Below are 24,124 nucleotides of genomic sequence, written 5' to 3'. Positions count from 1 at the left end.
TCACATAAACCCAAAGACCACAGCTTTTTGGACAAGAACTCACTATTTGACAAAAACTGCTTTGAAAATTGGAAAACAGTATGGGGAAAATTAGGTTTAGATCAATATTTTACACCCTATACCAAGATAAATTCAAAATGGATAAATGATTAACTATAAAGAGTGAAATAAAAAAACAAATTAGGTAAAAACAGAATAGTATACCTGTTAGATCTGTGGGAAAGGCAGGAATTTAAGACCAAGCAAGATACAGAGAACATTATATAATGTAAAGTGAATTACTTTGATTATATCAAATTAAGAAGGGTTTGTACAAACAAAACCAATGCAACCAAAATTATAAGGAAAGCAGCAAACTGGGAGAACGTTTTTATAACAAAACTCTCTGACAAAGGTTTAATTTCTCAAATGAATAAATAAGTCAAATTTACAAAAAAATAAATCAAGCCATTTCCCAATTGACAAATTATCAAGGGTCATGAATAGGCAGTTTTCAGGTGATGAAATAAAAACTATCAATAAGCATGTGAAAAAGTGGTATAAATCCCTCCTAATTAGAGAAATTCAAATTAAAACAACTCTGAGGTACCACCTTACACCTAGCAGACTGGTTAATATGGCAGCAAAGGAAAGTGATAAATGTTGGAGGGGATGGTGCAAAATTGGGACACTAATACACTGCTGGTGGATTTGTGCATAGGTCCAACCATTCTGGAGGGCAATTTGGAACTGTGCACAAAGAGTTTTAAAAGAATGTCTATCTTTGACCCAGCCCTGCCACTGCTGGTTTGTACCTCAAAGAGATAATAGGAAAAAATACTTGTACAAAAATATTTATAGCTGCTCTTGCTGTGGTAGCAAAAATTGGAAAATGAAGGGGTGTCCATAGATTGAGGAAAGACTGAATAAATTGTGGTATCTGTTGATGATGGAATATTATTGTGTTGAAAGGAATAAAGAACTGGACAAATTTCATGTGGACCCCAGGAATGGATGCAGAGCAAAAGGAGTAGAATCAGGAGAACATTGTACACAGAGACTGATACATTATGGCACAATCGAGTGCAATGGACTTTTCTATTAGCAGCAATGCAATGACCTAGGACAATCCAGAGGAACATAGGAGAAATAATACTATCCACATCTAGAGAAAGAACTGTGGAAATGGAAATGCATTAGAAAAATATGTGATCAATCACATAGTGTGATAGGGATATGATTGGAGTTTTTATATTAAAGGATCACTCTACTGCAGATATGAATAACATAGAAGTGGGTTTTGAACAATGATACATATATGAACCAGAGGAACTGCTTGTTGATTTTGGGAAGGGGAGAGGGAAGAGTAGAGGTAGGGGCATCATGAATCATGAAACCATGGAAAAATATTCTAAATAAAACAGGGGAAAAATGTACCTCTTAAAATCCCTAGTTTTCTTTAAATCTCAGCTCAAGTTCTGCCATCTACATAAAATCTTTCCTAAATTCCCTTCTCAACCACTCACCCTGGCCCTGGTTGCTAGTGTTTTCCCCTTCAAAAATGTCTTTTTCAATTTTGTATGACTATATGTGTATATGTTATGTGTCTTCCCTGATAGAAAGTAAAATACTTGAGAGCAAGGATTATTTCATTTTGTTGCTATTTTGTTATGCTTAGCATTTATTGAAGGATTTAAGGGATTAGATATCAGATATATAGGTCTGGCAGTCAACTGAATTTTGGGTGTTCAGTTATCCCAGTTGTGTTCAATTCTTTGTGATCCCATTTGGGGTTTTCTTGGCAAAGATACAAGGATAGTTTGACATTTTCTTCTCTTTATAGATGAGAAAACCGAAGCAGAGTGAAGTGACTTGCTCAGGTTCACACAGCTGATGAATGTCTGAGGTCAGATTTGAACTTGGATCTTCCTGATACCAGCATTCTATTGTGCCAGCATTCTATTCACTGCTCTACCTTCCAACTATATGCTGATGATAATTGAACCCATGGTCAAAAAAATCACAGATTCACAGATGGTTAAAATTTAGAAGGAATTGCAAAGGACATTCATCTCAACCCCTTCATTTAATAGATAAGGAAAATGATGCCTAGGAGGTTAAATAATTACCTAAATTCATAGGTAGTAGGGGATAAGATTTGAAACCAAGTCTTCTTCAGAATCAATCCTCTTTTTATTCTACTACATAACCTTCCATATTCAAGAGACAATTATAAATAAAGGTCTAAAATATCCACCATAGCGCACACAGTCCAGGCCCAGATTCAGGAAGACCTGAGTTCAAATCAAGTTTCAACAAGTCGCTTAACCTCTATTTGACTTAGTTTCCTCAACTGTAAAATAAAAATAATATTAGCATTTGTCTCACAGGGTTTTTGTGAGTATAAAATGAAGATAACATTTATAAAAGTATATATGCACAGTGTCTGACACATAATAGTGCTATATAAACACTATCATTATCATCATCATTCATTATTATTATTAACAGAAAGAAAACTGAATTGCAAGTTAGGTGATGTGGATTTAAATATGTATTTTACTACTAAATAGATTGTAACTTCATGGGTATGATTTATTTAATCATAGTTTCCTCATCTTCACATTGAACACATTTCCATGGATCAACATTTAGGAATGAGGCACTTTCCTGGGCTAGAATCTGATCTGAACACAGGTGACCATGTGTAAAGGACATTCATGACATCTAATGGTCACTGTAGTTATTTATTATAAATTATGTATCAGATATAAATATGTATAAAATCCTGTTTGTTATTTTTTAGTTTGGGGATGCTTATAAATTTATGGGTACATGGTACTCAGTTTCACGTATTTATGCTTTTATAACATTGAAAGTAAATGTGTATTTTTTTAGCACTTTATAAATGGCTAAATTGAATAAATTAAATTAAGTAATACAGATTTTACTGAAGACAGTCAGTAATAATGAATAAGTCTGACAATTGTGTGTATTTTCTTATTTAGTCAAAATATCAGCATTTAACTCTTACTAAATGCTCTGGACCACAAATCATAAGATTATAGGTTAAAAATGAAAGGAACTCAGCAGACATCTGTTCTAATTCCCTTATTTTCGATAAGGAAATTGAATCCCATAGAAGTCAAATGACTTGGCTAAAGTGACATAGGTATTAAATTGCAGATTTGGGATTTGATCCTTGGTCCTTTGACTTCAAATCCAATACCCTTTCCACAAATGAAATCCCAGCCTTCAGGGAATTATATTCTCTATGGGGATATATGCATGTATAGAATATATTTGCTTATTGGTGGTGTTGTGAAACTTAGAATGAACTTGTCATTAAGAAGTCTGTACTTTGAACATATACATTTTTCTACCTCCTACATTCCATTTGGAGGTGTACAAAGGAAAGATCCAGCTCTCCACATTGAAGAATATATACATACATATTTAATGGTTTATAACTTATGTATTATATATCTTCCTGCCTGAGAAGAAATATTGGAGAAATAACCAAGGACACAATGAGCTCACCTCTAATAAGCTTTGTTAAATTTTCAGTGTTTAGAACTCAAATAACAGCAGTTGCTCCAAATTAGAGTTTGATACATTGTTTTATGGATTGTTTAGACTTAGCAAAGTATTAATTATGCAGATTAAATTGTAAAATGTATATGCATACATTCCTCCTCCCCATCCCCCCCAACCACAGAATTTGGTTGTTAAACATTTACTATCACATTCTCCTAGTATCAAGGTTTTGTTTTTCACTTCAGTTCAAGGAAGTGGCCACAGCAACTAAATCCTTGTAGGAAGAACTCCACATAATTCAGCAAAGAGCCTTCTAAAATAAGCCAAGTTTATTTGACTTTGTGGTTTGTTTTCTCATCATTTCTATTTAGGTGATAATCATAAATTTTTTTCTTTTGTTTTCTGTTTTGCCTTTAGTTTGGTCAAGATCATTTTCCTCACCAAGACAGGCACATTACAAGCAAAAAGAAAGTAGTAATCTGATAAACTTTGAAAAGACCTGTATTTGGGAATAATGATTTCATTTTTACATATATATATGCATATACACTATATAAAATCTATATCACACTGATTGTTTTAAGACTCTTCCCTATGTGGCACTGGGTAAACAAATGAAAGGACAATGCTTATTCTTCCTCCAGAAGATTGTTCTTATTGTGGATATCAACAATCTTTTCAAAACGTACTGATTTACCAAGAACATCAAATTTTTAAGGAGATGGAGAATATAATAGAGGCCCAAAAATTAGGAGGCTCTTCTTTCCCAGAATGATATGCCTCTCACATACCCACATAGAGACCTAAGTAAGACTACTTTTGAGAACGTATCATAGAATGGCCTTGTTCTTCATTTTGGAACATGTACACATATTCTCTGACAGTTTCAGGTCCATGAACTTTATGTATCTTTTGTTTGAACTAGAACTATATGTAAAGATACTAGCCAGCCAAAATGAGAGCTCACTCTTTTTATCCTGTTGGGTTGTATTCAATTAAAGAAGGAAGAACTGCCATAAGTGACCTACCCATCTCTACCTTGAGGTTTAAATATTTTTTGTGTCAGAATAATCTTTGGTGGTTATTTTTAGTGATATTTAGAGCATGAAACTAATAATGAATAAATCAAATGAGTTTATGTATTTTTATACTCCAAAATTTACAATCACTTTACAAAAAAAAAAGATGTCAATATAAATAATTTGAAGGGAGTGGAAGTAAGATTCTGTTATCAAATGATATTCTGAAGGGAAAGAAAGTGGGGAAATAACTAATGGATGACAATTAGGGAATATAATCTTTAGATATCTGGCAATTTCTATAACAATGGGCCAAGCTATTATTTGAGATAGTTCTAGTGAATCTTAGTTTTTCAACTGCTTATTTTGTGATATTGAGATACATTGTTGCTAGAACAGGCTCAGTGGAACTTGGAGAACTGTAATACATGTGTATGTGATCTCTTTACTGATAATCAATATTTGGATGTAAGATACTAGGTGGAATAAAAAAGACCTGTGGTTATAATTAGAAAAAATGTCATGCATTCCAGGACACAATGTTGCAACTAAAGACAAATATAAAATCTGAAAGAGTGCTTTGTAATCTATACCCTTAGAACTTATATTTTTCTGGGGGCAGCTGGGTAGCTCAGTGGATTGAGAGCCAGGCCTAGAGACAGGAGGTCCTAGGTTCAAATCTGGCCTCAGCCACTTCCTAGCTGTGTGACCCTGGGCAAGTCACTTGACTCCCATTGCCTAGCCCTTACCACTCTTCTGCCTTGGAGCCAATATACAGTATTGACTCCAAGACGGAAGGTAAGGGTTTTAATTAAAAAAAAAAAGAACTTAATATTTTTCCATCACTCTCAATTCTACAAAAATCTTGAAAAGTTAGTGGATAATTCATTCCTTAAGACATCATTTAGCTAGACTAGTTTCATGGCTTACTCATTCAAAGAGGCCGTAAATCAACTAAGCTGAAAGTAATAATAATCTAGTAGGTAATAATTAGCATTTAAATGGCACTATAAAGTTTGCAAATTCCTAAAACAAAGTACCTGATTACAAATAATGGACTTTCTTTAATTTTAGCTAGAAAAACTATCCAATACATTCATGTATTTTATAATTAAATATTTACCTTGCTTATTCCCTATGAACTTCACAGTCCTCAGTACTTTAAAAGTACATGAATTTAATATTCATATGTAAACCAGGGAATATGCCCAGATACCATACCAAATGTTATTGAATCAAGTTTATGATTCATCCACAGTCCTGATGTCAGTGAAGGAGGTAATGATAAAAATAATGGTATCCCTCAGTCCCTTTAAATTATATTAGAAGCATGGATAGATTCTATGCCCCCCCCCCACTGGAAAAATCAGGCTTTTATTTTTTTTTTGTCCATTTGAATGAGTTTAGTCAATTTAGAACATTATTCCGTGGTTACAATAATCACATTATTTCCCTCCTTCCCCTCCACCCACCCTTCCCACAGCCAACATGCAATTTCATTGGATATTACTTGTGTCCTTGATCAGAACCCATTTCCATGTTGTTGTTTACACTAGGATGTTCATTTAGAGTCTACATCCCCAACAATATGCCTTCAACCCATGTATTCAAGCAGTTGTTTTTCTTTGGTATTTTTACTCCCACAGTGTTTCCTCTGGATGTGGATAGTGGTTTTTCTCGTAGGTTCCTCCTCATGGATAGATTCTAAAGACAATGTATGGAGAAATGTTTGAAATCTTTACTTAAAGAATAACTTATTGCTACTATTATAAATCAGCTAACCGGTGGTCAGGGGCCCTAGATGCTTTAATAAATGTTTTTTGATGAAAACAAAATATTCTATATAAAAGACCAAATTGGAAGGTATAACTATCACATGATTTCTTGGGGGTCTCAGTCTCCTAATTTCATTGACTATGGAAAAAGAAGCAGATAATTAAGACAAACTTTGGTCAGCTTCTGTTAAATTCAGGACCGGAAAATAACACAGCTGGAGACAATTCTGAGCAAAACTATTAGAATTCTTTTTACCTTAACTAAAGCCTTATGATCAATTTGGTACCTGTGATTTTCAGCAAAAACAAAAAAAGGAGCATTTAATAAATCAGTAGGACAATACACTTTGAAATATTCATGAACTACAAACCAATATCATTTTTGAATAGCAGGAAGTTACAGTAGGAGATGTATTGATAGACCAGAATTTTTTAATGAATGATTCCATTAAGTTATTAATAAAACACTTTATCCAGGTTCCAGTAGACTTAATCAGTTGATTTGTTTGCTTGTGGAATAAATTGGTGCATTGTACATAAGGTGTAAACTAATAAATGCAAAAAAGGAGAGTGTTCAGTGCCATAAAATTCAGGTATTTCTAAACACAGCATCACCTGCCCTTTTAAAAATGTACTACTTTTTTATACATATTCTCCAAAATGAATAGTTTAAGAGGCCACTATGACTTGTTAATAACAGTCCCCAGAACCCTGTGAAAAGTTGCATTATAAACACGGATGTTTGCTTGCTTACTTGCCAGCAACTTTTGATGAACACATAAAGCCTTTTCCCTGGGACATATCTATTCCTTTATAGAGGTTTCCCTAATTCCTAAATAATGAACATGGTACCCTGGAAAACTACCAAGCATATTAAGTATTTGGAAGACTTAATGAAAACACTGTAACACATTTTTTCAATAAAAAAATATATCTGCCTGCCTCCACCACCCCACCCAAATAATTTTTGCAGTCTCAGACTAATACCAAAAAGTATTAGAAACACACTCATTGCTGATCTAAATGAACATACTTCATGCTCTCTCTTCTAGATGCCCATGGAGCAACCATTCCTGAGGGAGAAAATATAACGAGAAAAAGACATAGTCTAAACTCAAAGCCAACATAAAAGCTATGCTCATTCCCATATACTCATTCTCATACACTCTGAAATCAATTACACAGTCCAATTTGTTTTTACCAGCAGGAAAAGGCAAACCTGGTTAGTGGGCTTCAGCACCCATACACCCTCTCCAGGACCTACCTCTTTAGCTAACTGTGACACAGCTACTTTGAAGAAACAATTAGACACACCTGCTTAAAGTGCCCTGTGCTCTGTTCACACTCTGTGTAGTATCTTAAAGTGACAGCATATTAAAATGTCAATGCAAATCTTTGGCATTCTTTGGCTATTTATAACATCTGAAAGCACAATTAAAGGCACCACTGTTACATAAATGCATTCAGTTCACAGCATAAAAATAATACAAGCATACTGATGGCAATAGTCTCCAAAAAAAAAAAAAGGATTAAAAGATAAACTTCTCATTAAATCAAAATAGTCAATGTGTATTTGTATATTTGTCATTGGTTATGTAACTTGTATGCAACATATATTCTTTGGAAAGTCTGCACGTAAGCAAAATTGTTATTTTAATACTACTGAGACAAATAAACAAACAGCTCCACTGGCCATATTCAGCTCTAAATGACTTTCCATAGACATGAGGAAGAGAAGCCTCCATTGAATTTTTACATGGAAACCAAACAGACTGCATTTGAATATAATGAAATGGCATCAGCACAAATGAAATAAGATCAAATTGTTTCCATGCACTGAAACCAGAAAATTGTAAATCTGTAAGAATACAAATTCTTGGCAATAAATTGTGAGGCTTTTTTCCTGAAAATCATGACTGCTATGAGAAATTTCCACTGCATAGGTACTGAAGTACTCCAAATAAAATGTTATCAAGGAATTTGGCACCAAAATCCTAAAATAGTTTCCAAGGGAAAATATGTAATTAACTTATTCATTTAAAGATATGAATGATAAGATTTGAATCACATATTTTAGATAAATTCTTGGCAGGTCCATAGATTTCCTTTGAAATCTCCTAAAGAAAGCTCTATAGTTTTAAAATAAGAGAAGTTAGCTCAATTTATGTCTTTTTTCCTTGAAGTGTTTTATAACTGGTTACCTGAATGACTTACCTTAATATCATATTATTTCAATTTTTCAACTTTCCATAAATAACCTTTCAAGCACAATCAAGTGTAGCATTCTGAAGATATCATTTCAGTTTCTCTATAACTAAGGACGACAGTTTGATCCCTGAAACTGCCTTAAATTCTGGATACATCTCACTTACGGAGTTGACTTGATCCCCCTCTTCCTTTGGGACCCAAACTCCTAGACCTTATCTCCAAGCACCCGAGCCTCTATCCATTTCTTTTAGAAGGTGGTTCACCCACTGGGACACAATTAGCACACTCCTAGATGCAAACTTCAGCGAACTTTACTAAGTAGTTGGCTATGTAGAGAAACATGCTTTAGTAATTGCAGTTGCTCCATTTTGGCTCTGTTGGGCCAGGGACTCATGGCATAGCTTTTTAAAAGCCTTCCCACTGGCACCATATCAGCCAACACTCAATTTATTCAGAGGTTTTAGGCTGTTCTCTGAGACCCTTTGACAAACAGTGCTGCATTGTGCATCTAGTGCTGCTGTTCCACTTGGTTTGAAAAGCACAGTTCATGCATCCTCTTATTTTTTCTTCTTTTACACGAATTAGGTAGGGGTGATACTCTCTTCAAATGTGGAAACCAGAAGCATGATGCTCACCTCCAGGATTCTCTTTGGCTCCTGTTTGACAATCAGTAGTTTTCTGTGCCTTACGTTTCCAAATGGTTTCTTTGAGGGCAGTCCCATGAAAAGCAAACACTTGGCAATAGTTAGACTTGGATTGCTCCCAGAGGGTAATCAAGTATTTGCCTAGAGTTGTGAGAAGGGGGGTAAACTGCATTCTTTGTACTTTTCCAGGGCAGAGGAAAGAAAGTAGGTATTTGCCACCCTTGGAAACTCTAATTATTAGTAGTTTAGCATTACAAGGCTCAGTCTAGCCTTATTATATGGATACAGTCCAATGGTGAAAGTAGCCTCCAGGCTACAGGAGTATAGCTCAACATGGCCAACTCCACTTCTGAAATCTACCAAATCTTGCCCTAACTATACCGACACTATTCCAAATGCCATCACTGGCAAACTCAAGGTCGTGAGTGTCAGGATGCTAAGAAATACTGTAGCCCAACTCACATGTAATAAAAACAGATATGACTAAGAAAATAATTTATGACTACATTTTCTCTATACATTGTTTCATTCCTTCTCTCATTCATATTCTCTGTCTCTCTGTCTCCTTCTGTCTCTCTCTCTCTCTCTCTCCCTCTCTCTCTCTCTCTCTCTCTCTCTCTCTCTCTCACCATATATGCCATAATTCTTTGCCACCACAAAAAGAGCTATGAGATTCCAATACTATTTCCAACATTTGTAATTTTTCTTTTTTCACAAACTTTGCTGATCTGTGGGGTGAAACTTTAGAGTTGCTTTTACTTGAATTTTCTAATTATCAGTGATTTCAAGTATTTTTATATGGTTATAGATAGACTAGATTTCTTTCCTACCTGTCCATATCCTCTGGCCATTTGTCAGTTGAACAATGGCTCTTATTCAATAAATTTGAATTTTTTTCCTTTTATATTTAAAATGAGACCTTCATCAGAAAAAGTTGCTTCAAAGTTATTTTTTTCCAGGTAACTTCCATTTCTAATATTAGTTGCAAAAATATTGAATGCTTCATGAATTTAAGTGCTATCTTTTTTGCAGAGTCATGCTAATCTCTGTCTCATTTCTGTTTTAGTATATGTCCTGCTGAAATGACCACTGTTCACATTTTATCGATGATTTGGATATATGCATAGATGATACAATGGTCAATGTGGCAAATGACACAAAACTGAAGAGAAAGCTAGCAAACTGGATCATGATGATAGAATCATGATCTGAAAGAATCCCGACAAGCAAGAACATTGAGATGAATTTAAAAAGATGAAATCCGATAAGGAAAAACATAAAGTCCAACATTGAGTACAAAATTTTAACTAGACAAATATAATACAGGGGAAACATGGACAAATAGAAGTTCTTCCCAAAAGGATTTGGGAATGGAAGTGGGAGCAGAAGACTACAAATTCAATATGAATAAGTAAGAGTGTGATAGAGAAGACAAAAAAATGCTAATGTAATCTGCAGTATTAATAGAACTATGGTTTCCAGGAACATGAAGGTTGTACTTCAACTAGAGTCCAGTGTTGTTATAGGTACCATAATTTATGAAAAACATTAGTAGACTAAAGAGTATCCAGAGGGCAAACAGGATGGCAAATAATCTTAAATACAAATCAAATAAGAATCAGTTGAAGGAACTGGACAAGTTCATAGAAACAATATTATTTTCCCAAGTTTAAAGGGCTTTCATATGGAAAAGGTATTAAATTAATTAGATTTTTATCAAGTATTCAAAGAATAATTAATTCCTATTACAAAGATAAAGCTCAAAGCACTCCAGCAAATGCCATTTTTATGTGACAAATATAGGCCTATTAACCTACCCTTCCAAAAAAAGGAACAAAAGACCAATGCTATCAATGACCATTTTTAAAGCCCTTATCTTCTGCCTCAGAATTGATGCTAAATATTGGGCAGAGGAGTGGCAAGTTCTAGGCAATTAGGATTAAGTGACTTGCCCAGGGTCACAAAACTAGGAAGTGTCTAAGGCCATATTTGAACCTGGTCTTCATGACTACAGTCCTGACACTTTATCCACTGTGCTACCTAACTGCCCTTTAACAATGACTATTGTGAAAAAAAATGTAAATATAGTACTTGTAAGGAGACTATAGCTACAGAATCAGAAAGTAATTCACCATGAGCAGGGTAAATTTATATCAAGGATGAAGAATGGCTTAAACTTTAAGACAATTTAACTTATGAGAAAATCCCCAGCAAAGAAGCAAAACCAATAATTTAAATCCTAATTCCCCAGACTAAATAAAATCTGAGAATAATTAACTGGCTATACCTTTTCTTTTTCTTGACTTGAAACTTTCTCTCCCTTGGGACTTCCAGTGAAAGGATCTTAGAAGGAAAGATCATAGAATAATATAGCCAGAGAGACCCTTAAATGCCATCTAATCCAACTCCCTCAAACTCAGATTATTTGATTTGTCCATGGTCATCCAGCTAATGACAAACAAAGGATTTGTACCCAAATGTTCCTGACTTCAGGTCTAATACTCTATTGCATTCACAAAATTATCCTTCATAAGGGAAATTCCTTTCCCCCTACTCTATCACTTTGAAATCATGCTGACTGAATAAATGTGCTACCTAGGCAAGCTTAAATATGGGTCCTGGATATCTGGCTGCATTTTCTTCTTTGCATCTCTTTCTTTGAACAGATATACATGAACAGGAATCCTGAGAGATGTACTTTTTTGAAAGAGTTTACTTCCTAGTAATCTCTTGCATATCCTGGATGTCTTTAAGCAAAATAAACCTTTTGTTAACTATTCAATGATTTACAAGTCTCTAATTTGGTCCCAGGGTGCTGGCATACCTGGAACAGACCCCATATTCAAACAACACACCTTAAAAATATTCATTATCTTTTCCTCTAAACCCTCCCTTTTTTTGAACTTCTCTATTACTGCTGAGAGCACCTCTAGCATCCTCTGTGTCAACTAGTCTAACCTCAAGGTCATATTCATTTTTTCAATTATACACATGCCCCAATCTGTTGCCAAGACCTTTTGTTTCTACCTTCACAACATCTCTCCTATATATTTTTTTCTCTACACTCACACAGCCACAGTCTTGTTGAGATCCTCATTATCTCACTCCCAGACATTGAGAGAGCCTGTTAGTCCCCCTTCCTTTTTTCTCCCCACTCCATTCTACCCTCTTCACAAGTGCTAAAGTTCATATCTGACCATGTCACTTCAGTGATCATGTCACTTCTGTACCTGAAAAATGTAATGACTTCCAAATATCCCTGGGATTAAATATAAAAGCATGGTCATAATGTATGCTCTTTTTGATTTGTTGTAAACTTTGACCATCCTTTATTAAAAATAGGTGCTGATGTTGATTCATTAGAGATATTGATCAATAGTAGCTATTAATCTATACTTTTCTTTCTCTGTTTTTTATCTTTCTGGGTTTTTTGTTTTTTTTTCTTTCTTTATGTTTTTAATGTTGAGACCATATCTACATCTTAGAGATGGGAAGAATCCCTTCTTTTCATAGTTTTGCCAATTATTTCTTAATAATGTAATTAATTATTCTTCAATTATTTGATAGGATTCACTTGAAAATCCATATGGCACTTGGGAGCAAACCATTCATTAAAGGTTTAATCAACTTATCCCAATAGTTAGTTAGTTTGATATTCTTATAATTTAAGGATGCAATACTTATAAATATTCATCCATGTCATCTGAGTTAACAGTTTTGCTACCATAAAATTGGGTAAAATCCTTTCTGAAAGTTTCCTTTATTTCATCCTCATTTTCATCCTTTTTCACTATCATAAAAATTTTGTCAACATGGGAATATTTAGGGCATGAGACATCTTATTTTCTTAATACCCCCACAAACAATCAATAACAACTCCACAGAATCAATGCTAAATGCAGGGGGTGAGGCAGAAAGAGTCAGGAGTGAAGCTGAACCATCAAGGACAACTAAGGAGAAAGGTCTCTGACTTCCCTTGCTTCAGTCTCACCAGATGGCCCAAACAGCAAACAATACAGAATCAATAAGAATCAAAAAGTGGTGAGCCCTGGGGGCAGACCAGTAGCTTCACTTTGTCTGCTAAACACAGGGGCAGACCAACAGCTTCACCTAGACTGCTGAACCCAGGAACATGCACCCCAATGGCAGACACTGGTGGAGTAAAAGGCAGAAAGTCATTGGAGCAGCATTACCAGACATAGTCTCAGCTTGAGATTTCTACTTGCCCACAGCTGGGGGTTAACTGCTCACCCCAGAGCAAACACTATAGAATAAACAAGTACCAAGCCATAAGGGCAGGACCTGTAGTTTCATCTTTTTTTGCTGAACCTAGGAGATTGCATCACAGTTGCAGAAACCAGTAGGATGACATTAAAAGAAGAAAAATTAAGAGGGAACACATATTTGTGAGTATGTTTGCTTAAAGGATGGGACTCAATTGACTGTGGTCACACCCAAGAAAGAGGAGTCCACAGCTGCCACCACAAGGGGAGGTAATCTGCCTACTTGCAGTGGCAGAACTGCCAGGGTTTCTGATTAGAATACATGAGGTTAATCAGACTGGGGCTCAGGGAGGTGGGGATAGGAGAAGACTTTAAGGAATACACCTGATCAAGGATTATAGAAACTGGAATAACTAAATAGGGCCCAGGAAATGAACCCATCACCTATGAACCCTGGGACTCTACCATAAAGCTAATAATTGGACCTATTAGCCTGGTCACTAATTTTTTAATGAGTAAGCAAAAGAGAAAGTGCCCAACTATTTATAGCTATTATGGTGACAGAGAAGACCTGAGTTCAAACTCAGTAGACAGTAAAGTAAAATCACCTACTTCTAAAACAACAAAGAAAAATGCTAAATTTTCACAAGCTCAAAAACAGCATTTTGAAGTGCTTAATCAAAACCTCAAAGATTAAATGACAGGGGTTGAGGAAAAATGGGGGGGGGGATAAGAGCAATGCAAGAAAATCAAGAAAATTATGAAAGAAAGATCAACCAAATGGCAAAAGAGATCCAGAAACTCACAGAAGAAAATAAATTCATTAAGAACTAGAAATAGACAAGAGGAAGCTAATGGTTTTCTATGACAACAAGAAATAATAAAGCAAATCACAAGAATGAAAAAATAGAGGGAATATGAGACATTTTATCATAAAAGCAAATTATATAGAAAATAAATCAAGGAGAGATAATATAGAAATTGTTAGGCTCCCAGGATGGTATGAACGAGAAAAAAGAACTTAGACATCATACTACAAGAAATCATTAAGAAACATCACCTAAAAATTCTAGAACTAGAGGGTAAAATAGAATTTTTTGGCATCATGATCTCAGGAAGTGTGTGCCCATTCCAGTCAAAGCAAAGAATATCATATTAGCTAAGGAGCATAAAGAAGAAGAGCTGCAGGAACTTCAAAGGGAGCTACAATATCTAGTGGCTGGGTAGTTTTCTTCAGGTGAAGAGGTGGCAAAGGAGGATGTCCCTACTTCATTAATCAAGGAAATGTATGCAAAATGGGTGTCTGGAATAGATTGATTCAATTTATATCATTCCTTATAGGAAAGATTCATTTAGTACTTGACCTTTATGTTACTCAACCTGCCTTCTGGAACAAATTAATTATGAATACAAAGGTACCACTGTATTTTGAAGGGCAAAGGAACTGGGTTTACAACCAAGAATAACATACTAAGGAAAGCTGAGCATAATTGGGTAAGGAAAAAAACAAATTTATTAAATTAAAAGGAGTTTCAAATATTTTTAGGTGAAAACCCACAGCTCAGTAGAAAATTTAATCAATAAGAAAGGTAGGTAAATATGAATGTCCAATTATACAGGGTCCAAAATGTCAAATTAATTATCTCTTATATGGGAAAATGTCTTTGATAACCCTTAATAATGACATCATTACCTGGGTAATTTGTATATATACAGAAAGATAGAGATTGAGTTGAGTATAATGGAATGAGCTAAAAATATTAATAAAATAGAGCAAAGAGGTCAAATGGAATGATTAAAAGAAGAATGAGTAGAAGAACAGTCATAGAAAAGAGAAGACAGGTAGAAGGCTTGTAGTACTACAACTCTCTCATCAGACCTGCGTTAAGAAGATACACAACTAGAAGGGTAAAAGTCTTTTTAATATACAGAGAAACAATAGTGAAAGGGTACAGGATAAAGAAGGGACTAAAAGTCCTTTTAATGAACTAATATACTAAGAGAAGGAAGGATAGGTTGAGACAAAGGAGGGCAAAGGGATTAGAAAAGGGAATGATCTCTAGAAGGGAATTTATTTACAAAAGGGGTAGGGTTAGGTGAAGAGATAAGGACAAGATAAGGGAGGGATTTTTAAAATCAAACTCATCAAGAAATAGAAGCTAAGAGGGGAAGGGGGATAAGGAAGGGACTTAGGAAAGGTAAAGAGTATAAGAATGAAAATATAAGGGGGAAGGGGAAAGGCAGAGACTTTTGGAAGACTAAAAAGAAGGGACTTTTAGAACTAGGAGGATAAGGAGAAAGGAGAAAGGAAGGGTTCTAAGAAGGGGTGCCAATTAGAGAAGGAACAGACCAAAGAAATTGGACAACTGAGGAGGGACACAGAAAAAAAAGAAAGGAAAAGAAGGATAAATAGTGAAGAAAAATAGAATGGAGGCAACTGAATGACTTTGAATGTAAATGGATCAAAACCCAAACCCAACAGTATGATGTTTACAAAAAAGATACTTAAAAATGAGAGATAGAGGGGGCAGTTGGGTGGCTTAGTGGATAGAAAGCCAGGCCTAGAGACCTGAGGTTCTAGTTTCAAATTTGACTTCAGACACTTCCTTGCTGTGTGACCCTAGACATTTAACGACTGTGGCCTAGCCCTTTCCATTCTTCTGCCTTAGAACCAATACACAATACTGATTCTACAATAGAAGGTAAAGGGTTTTTTTTTTTTAATGAGAGATAGATAAAAAGTAAAAATATATTCTGTTTCAACCCTTCATTTTTACTTTGTATATAGCTCTCATTTTTCAGAATATAATTCAGTAAAAATTGTATATATTAAGGAACCATGGAAATGCAACATAAAAACTTAAAAACTAAATAACTTGATCTTAAATAAATGGATAAAAGAATAAATCATAGAAATAATAATTTCATTAAAGAGAATGATAATAATGAAACAAAATACCAAAACCTATAGGATACAACAAAAACATTAATCAAAGGAAATTTTATCTCTAAATGCTTATGTTGATGAAATAGGGAAAAAAGAGAACAACAAATTAAAAATGCAATTTGAAAAAAATAGAAAAAGAACATATTTTAAATCCCTCAATTAAAGTATGAAATTAAAAATCCTAAAAAGTAAAGATGAAATAAATTAAATTGAATGTAAGAAAACTATTGAATTAATAAATAAATCTAGGAGTTGGTTTTGAGGGGAAAATAGATAAACCACTGGTTAATATGATGAGAGAGAAAGAGAATAACGAATCCCTAGTATTAAAGATGAAAGGAATGATTATACCACCATGAAGATGAAATTAAAGCAATTATCATGAACTATTTTGCTCAATTATTTGTAAAAAATTAACAAAGTAAGTCAATTAGAAGAAAAATGTCAAAAAACTAAATTTTCTAGCCAATTTCTTTTGTGAAACAAATATGGTGCTTATACCTAAACCAAGAAAAGCAAAAACATAGAAAGAAAATTATAGATCAATTTCATTAATGAATATGAATGAAAAATCCTAAATAAAATGCTAACTGGGACACAATAACACTATATCACAAAGATTATACATTGTGGCTAAAAGGATTTATACCAGGAATGAAAATATGGTTTAATATAAGCTAAACTAGCAATATAACAGTCCCACATTTTATTTATCAATTCAATTTTACATCTATTTTGTTCATTTATTTTTTTATTTTAAAAATTTGATTTTGATTTACTTGGAATTTTTATTTGTTGCTCTTCTAGCTGTTTTTAGTTGTATTCCCAGTTCATTAATCTGTTACTTTTGTCTTTGATAATAAATGTGTTTAGGAACATACAATTTCCCTGTAAGATGCTTTAGCTGAACCCCAGAAGTTTTGATATATGTTCTCTTTGCTGCTCTTTTCTTTGATGAAATAGTCTCTTATTTTAACTATTTATTCTTTGGTACTGTAATAATTAAAATGGTTTAGGCCACAAACTGTAGTGATTAAATAGTGGAAGACTTAAATTGTAGTAGATATAAGAGGGAATGAGTAAGTTGTGACTGCAGGAAATATGTTTTCACTACAGTGTTTTGTTTTTAAATCAAATATAAGGTGGTCGCCAGGGAAATATTCCCAATTATTCAAATATACCCAAGCCAGCTGGGTTTTATAGAGATTTTAATTAATACAAATGAGGAATTAAAGAAAAGGAGAGAAAGAGAGAAAAGGGGGAATAATGAGAAAAGGATAGGCCAGCCCAGGGCAGCCCTGGCCAACCCAGGCCTAAGCCCTTAAGAGAAAGATCAGTCAGTCCTTAATCACTCACCACAAGATCTGTCCAAGCGAGGATTCTAGTGATACCAGGCCAGCATCACCTCAGCTGCCTTCACCAGCTCAATCCTCAATCTGAATCTGAATGTGAATCTGAATGTCCCCGAGAGAGTCCCAAGAGAGACCCTTCAAGGCAGCCTTTCCCAGCTGACTGTCCGGAGGGACCCCCGAGAGAGACAGAGTCTTTTCAGAGGGAGTTCCAACCAGAGTCCTCCTCAAAAGGAGTTCCAGCCAGAGACTGTCCTAAGAGCCTGTTTCCAGAGATCTCTCCAAACAGCCTCCTTAGAGACTGTTTTTTAAGAGCCTGTCATCTCCTTATATAGGGAATTTTTTCCTATGTCACCTCCCCTAAGTTCTTCCATCTACCAATCACAGTAGATGTTTTTCAAAGGACAAACCATTCTTAGTCCACACCTAAAAAGGTGTAAATTTTTGAGTAATTCACACTAGGAAAGCTTTGAGTAAGTTTCTCAGCTCTTTGTTCCTTGTAAATTCACAAGTTGCTTAACCTTTATAGGTGCTTATCTTAAGAACTTTTTGCCTTATTATAAGTATGTGTTTAAGTACTTTTCATTGTTCAGAAAAGAGTTTACAACTTTATCCTCCCCTAGGGCAGACTTAAGTAGGTGAAGTAGAGTTCTCACATTCCTGATCTAAGTAGAGTTCACTGCCCAAATGGAGAATGGTCTTAATCCAGTCTTATGAAGTAGGATCTGGGGATTTTTTTCTTTCTTTTTTTTTTGTTTTAATTTTAAACATTATTTTATTTGGTCATTTCCAAACATTATTCACTGGAAACAAAGATCATTTTCTTTTCCTCCCCTACCCCCCTACCACAACTTTTCCCACTCCCATAGCTGACACACGATTCCACTGGTTATCACATGTGTTTTTGACTCAAACCCATTTCCCTGTTGTTGGTATTTGCATTAGAGTGTTCATTTAGAGTCTCTCCTCAGTCATATTCCCTCCACCCCTGTAGTGAAGCAGTTACTTTTCCTTGGTGTTTTTACTCCCACAGTTTATCCTCTGCTTGTGGATAGTATTTTTTAGATCCCTACAGATTGTTCAGGGACATTGCATTGACACTAATGAAGAAGTCCATCACCTTCAATTGTACCACAATGTATCAGTCTCTGTGTACAATGTTTTCCTGGTTCTGCTCCTTTCGCTCTGCATCACTTCCTGGAGGTTGTTCCAGTCTCCATGGAATTCCTCTACTTCAATATTCCTTTTAGCACAATAGTATTCCATCATCAACATATACCACAATTTGTTCAGCCATTCCCAAATTGATGGGCATCCCCTCGTTTTCCAATTTTTGGCCACCGCAAAGAGTGCAGCTATCAATATTCTTGTACAAGTCTTTTTCCTTATTATCTATTTGGGGTACAAACCCAGAAGTGCTATGGCTGGATCAAAGGGCAGACAGTCTTTTATCACCCTTTGGGCATAGTTCCAAATTGCCCCCCAGAATGGCTAGATCAATTCACAACGCCACCAGCAATGAATTAGTGTCCCCACTTTGCCACATCCCCTCCAGCATTCATTACTTTACATAGCTGTCATGTTAGCCAATCTGCTAGGTGTGAGGTGATACCTCAGAGTTGTTTTGATTTGCATCTCTCTGATTATAAGCGATGTAGAGCACTTTTTCATGTGCTTATTAATAGTTTTGATTTCTTTGGCTGAGAATTGCCTGTTCATGTCCTTTGCCCATTTGTCAATTGGAGAATGCCTTGATTTTTTGTACAATTGATTTCGTTTTTGTAAATTTGAGTAATTAAACTTTTGTCAGAGGTTGTTATGAAGATTATTTCCCAATTTGTTGCTACCCTTCTGATTTTGGTTACATTGGTTTTGTTTGTACAAAAACTTTTTAATTTGATGTATTCCAGATTATTTATTTTGCATTTTGTAACTCTTTCTAATTCTTGCTTGGTTTTGAAGTCTTTCCCTTCCCAAAGGTCTGACACATATACTATTCTGTGTTCACCTAATTTTCTTATAGTTTCTTTCTTTATGTTCAAGTCATTCACCCCTTTTGAATTTATCTCAGTGTAGGGTGTGAGGTGTTGATCTAAACCTAATCTTTCCCACATTGTCCTCCAATTTTCCCAGAAGTTTTTATGAAATACTGGATTTTTGTCCCCAAAGCTGGGATCTTTGGGTTTGACATATACTGTCTTGCTGAGATTGCTTGCCCCCAGTCTATTCCACTGATCTTCCTTTCTGTCTCTTAGCCAGAACCAAATTGTTTTGATGACCACTGCTTTATAATATAGTCTGAGATCTGGGACTGCAAGTCCCCCTTCCTTTGTATTTTTTTCATTATTTCCCTGGATATCCTTGATCTTTTGTTATTCCAAATGAACTTTGTTATTTTTTTTCTAAATCAGTAAAAAAAAATTTTTGGAAGTTCCATGGGTATGGCACTAAATAGATAGATGAGTTTGGGTAGGATGGTCATTTTTATTATATTGGCTCGTCCTATGCATGAGCAGGTAATGTTTTTCCAATTGTTCAAGTCTAGTTTTAGTTGTGTGGAGAGTGTTTTGTAGTTGTGTTCATATAGTTCCTGTGTTTGTCTCAGGAGATAGATTCCTAGGTATTTTATTTTGTCTAAGGTGATTTTGAATGGGATTTCTCTTTCTAGTTCTTGCTGCTGAGCTGTGTTGGAATGATATAGAAATGCTGATGACTTATGTGGGTTTATTTTGTATCCTGCAACTTTGCTAAAGTTGTTGATTATTTCAAGTAACTTTTTGGTTGAATCTCTAGGATTCTTTAAGTAGACCATCATGACATCTGCAAAGAGCAAAAATTTGGTCTCCTCCTTGCCTATTTTAATGCCTTCAATTTATTTTTCTTCTCTAATTGCTACAGCTAGTGTTTCTAATACAGTGTCAAATAATAGAGGTGATAATAGGCATCCTTGTTTCACTCCCAATCTTAATGGGAATGGATTTAGTATATCCCCATTGCAAATGATATTAGTTGATGGTTTTAGATATATACTGTTTATTATTTCTAGGAACGACCCTTCTATTCCAATGCTTCCTAGTGTTTTTAGTAGGAATGGGTGTTGTATTTTATCAAAGGCTTTTTCTGCATCTATTGAGATAATCATGTGATTCTTGTTGGTTTGCTTGTTGATGTGGTCAATTATGGGGATACCTTTCCTAATATTGAACCAGCCCTGCATCCCTGGTATAAATCCTATGTGATCATGGTGGATGACCCTTCTGATCAGTTACTGGAGACTTTGTGCTAGTATCCTATTTAAGATTTTTGCATCTATATTCATTAGGGAGATTGGTCTATAATTTTCTTTCTCTGTTTTTGACCTGCCTGGTTTTGGAATTAGTACCATGATTGTGTCATAAAAGGAGTTTGGTAGAACTCCCTCTTTGCTTATTATGTCAAATAGTTTGTATAGTATTGGAGTTAGCTGTTCTTTGAATGTTTGATAGAATTTACTGGTGAATCCTTCAGGCCCTGGGGATTTTTTCTTAGGAAGTTCTTTGATGGCCTGTTGGATTTCTTTTTCTGATATGAGATTATTTAAGAAATCTATTTCTTCTTCTGTTAGTCTAGGCAATTTGTATTTCTGAAAATATTCATCCATATCACCTAGGTTGGTATATTTATTGCCATATAGTTGGGCAAAGTAGTTTTTAATGATTGCCTTAATTTCCTCTTCATTGGAGGTGAGATCCCCTTTTCATCCTTGATGCTGTTAATTTGCTTTCTTCTTTCCTTTTTTTAATTAGATTAACCAGTACTTTGTCTATTTTGTCTGTTTTTTCAAAGTACCAGCTTATAGTCTTGTTTATTAGCTCAATAGTTCTGTCACTTTCGATTTTATTAATTTCTCCCTTAATTTTTAGGATCTCTACTTTGGTTTTCTTCTGGGGGGTTTTAATTTGTTCATTCTCAAGTTTTTTAATTTGCATTTCCAATTCCTTGATCTCTGTCCTCCCTAATTTGTTAATATATGCACTCAGGGATATGAATTTTCCTCTAAGTACTGTTTTGGCTGCATCCAATAAGGTTTGAAAGGATGTCTCGCCGTTGTCATTTTCGTCAACGAAATTATTAATTGTTTCTATGATTTCTTCTCTAACTATCTGATTTTGGAGTATCGTATTATTTAATTTCCAATTAAATTTTTATTTGGCTCTCCATGTACTCTTACCGATCAATATTTTTATTGCCTTGTGATCTGAAAAGGTTGCATTTATTATTTCTGTTTTTCTGCATTTGAGTACCATGTTTCTGTGACCTAGTGTATGATCTATTTTTGTGAGTGTGCCACGTGGTGCTGAAGAGAAGGTGTATTCCTTTTTGTCCCTATTTATTTTTCTCCATATGTCTATTAACTCTAATTTTTCTATGATTTCATTCACCTCTTTTACCTCTTTCTTGTTTATTTTTTGGTTTGATTTATCTAAATTTGATAGTGGTTGGTTCAAGTCTCCCACTAATATGGTTTTACTGTCTATTTCCTCCTTCAATTCTCCTAGTTTCTCTATTAAAAATTTGGATGCTATACCATTTGGTGCATACATGTTGATTAGTGATAATTCCTCATTGTCTATACTCCCTTTTAGAAGAATATATTTACCTTCCATATCCCTTTTGATCAGGTCTATTTTTGCTTTGGCTTTGTCAGATATCATGATTGCAACTCCTGCCTTCTTTCTATCAGTTGAGGCCCAAAAGATCTTACTCCAACCTTTAATTCTAACCTTGTGAGTGTCAACCCTCCTCATATGTGTTTCTTGAAGACAACAAATGGTAGGGTGTTGGGTTCTAATGCAATCTGCTATTTGTCCACATTTTATGGGTGAGTTCATCCCATTCACGTTCAAATTTATGATTGTCATTTGTGGATTAGCTGGCATTTTGATATCTTCCCCTAGTTCTGACCTTTTTTCTTTAGCTATCTCCTTTTGAACCAGTGAATTTCTCTTTAGGTCAGTCCCCCTAGTCCCCTCCTTTGAGATACTTCCCTTTCTAGCCCCTCCCTTTTTATGCTCCCTTCCCCTCCCCCCTCTCCTTCCCTCCCTTTTTATGCTCCCTCCACCCCCTTAATTTTCCTTTCTTTCTTGCCCTAATGGATAAGACAGAATTCAGGATCCCACTGGATCTAGATATTCTTCCCTCTCAGATTTGATTTCACTGAGAGTAAGGTTTAAGTAATTCCACTTCAAGCTCTCTTCCTCTCCTTCTCATATGAAAGTTCTTCCCCTCCCCTTCCCATGTGTATCTTTATATGGGAAAGATTATTCTATTAAGTTTCCCCCTATTTCTTGAAGTAAATCTTAGAATTATGGATGGTTCCCCCCTCCCTTTTCCTTTCTTTTCCCCCACTTTCCCCAAATCTTCTTAATGCCCCAATCTTTCCCTATGCATGTTTCTTCTAACTACTCTTATGATGCTACAATTTTTGAGAGTTACACAAAACATTTTCCCCACATATTAATATATACAATTTGATGTAAATGTAGACCTTATAGAAGAGAGTTTGACTTAAATTAAAAGGTAAGATTTATCTCCTTTTCCCTTTCTTTCATATTTACCTTTTTATGTTTCGCTTGCTTTCTGTGCTTGGGTATCGAACTTTCCACAGAGCTCTGGTCTTTTCTTAGCAAATGCTTGGAAATCTTCTATTTTGTTGAATGCCCATACTTTCCTCTGGAAGCATATAGTCAGTTTTGCTGGGTAGTTGATTCTTGGTTGGAGACCCAGCTCTCTTGCCTTTTTAAATATCATGTTCCATGCTTTGCGATCTCTTAGTGTGTTAGCCGCTAAGTTGTGTGTGATCCTTATGGGAGCCCTCTTCTATCTGAAGCTCCTCTTCTTGGCTTCTTGTAGGATTTTCTCCTTTTCTTGGAAGCTCTTGAATTTGGCAATTACATTCCTAAGGGTTGTCTTTTGGGGATTTAGTATAGAGGGTGCTCTATGAACCTTTTCTATTTCTATTTTGCCCCTTGCTCCAGAATGTGGGGTCAATTTTCTTTTATAATCTCCTGTAGAATAATATCGAGTTTATCGTTTATCTCTGGTTTCTCTGGGAGACCGATAATTCGGAGGTTGTCTCTTCTCCCTCCTTTTTCCAGATCAGTGACCTTCTCAGTGAGATATTTTATGTTTTCTTCTAATTCATTAATTTTTTGTGTTTACTTTATTGATTATTGCTGTTTTATGATCTCACTTTCATCGAGTTGCTTAATTCTGGTCGTTAGGGACTGGTTTTGCTTTTTAGCTTTGTCTGCCCTTCTAGTGGATGCTTCGAGCTCTTTTTCCAATTGAGCAGTCTTATCTGTCAGACTGCTGATCTCTTTCTCCCATTTTTCTTTCCAGGTTTCCATCTTTTGGGTAAGCTCCAGTTTGAGATCTTCCAGAGCTTGTTGATAGTTTCCATT

General features: G+C 35.1%; 1 protein-coding gene and 1 pseudogene across 1 annotated transcript in view; both read right to left on the bottom strand.

Annotated features, from left to right (window-relative positions):
- Window positions 1-24,124, bottom strand: part of SLC25A21 (solute carrier family 25 member 21) — a 989,784-nt gene that overhangs the window by 401,695 nt on the left and 563,965 nt on the right. The window lies entirely within an intron of this gene.
- Window positions 10,149-10,249, bottom strand: LOC130456671 (U6 spliceosomal RNA; annotated as a pseudogene).

This window comes from Monodelphis domestica, chromosome 1 (assembly GCF_027887165.1).
Source record: "Monodelphis domestica isolate mMonDom1 chromosome 1, mMonDom1.pri, whole genome shotgun sequence".
Classification (NCBI taxonomy): domain Eukaryota; kingdom Metazoa; phylum Chordata; class Mammalia; order Didelphimorphia; family Didelphidae; genus Monodelphis; species Monodelphis domestica.
Note: the sequence above shows the minus strand (reverse complement) of the source record. Positions and strands in the feature narration are given on the sequence as shown.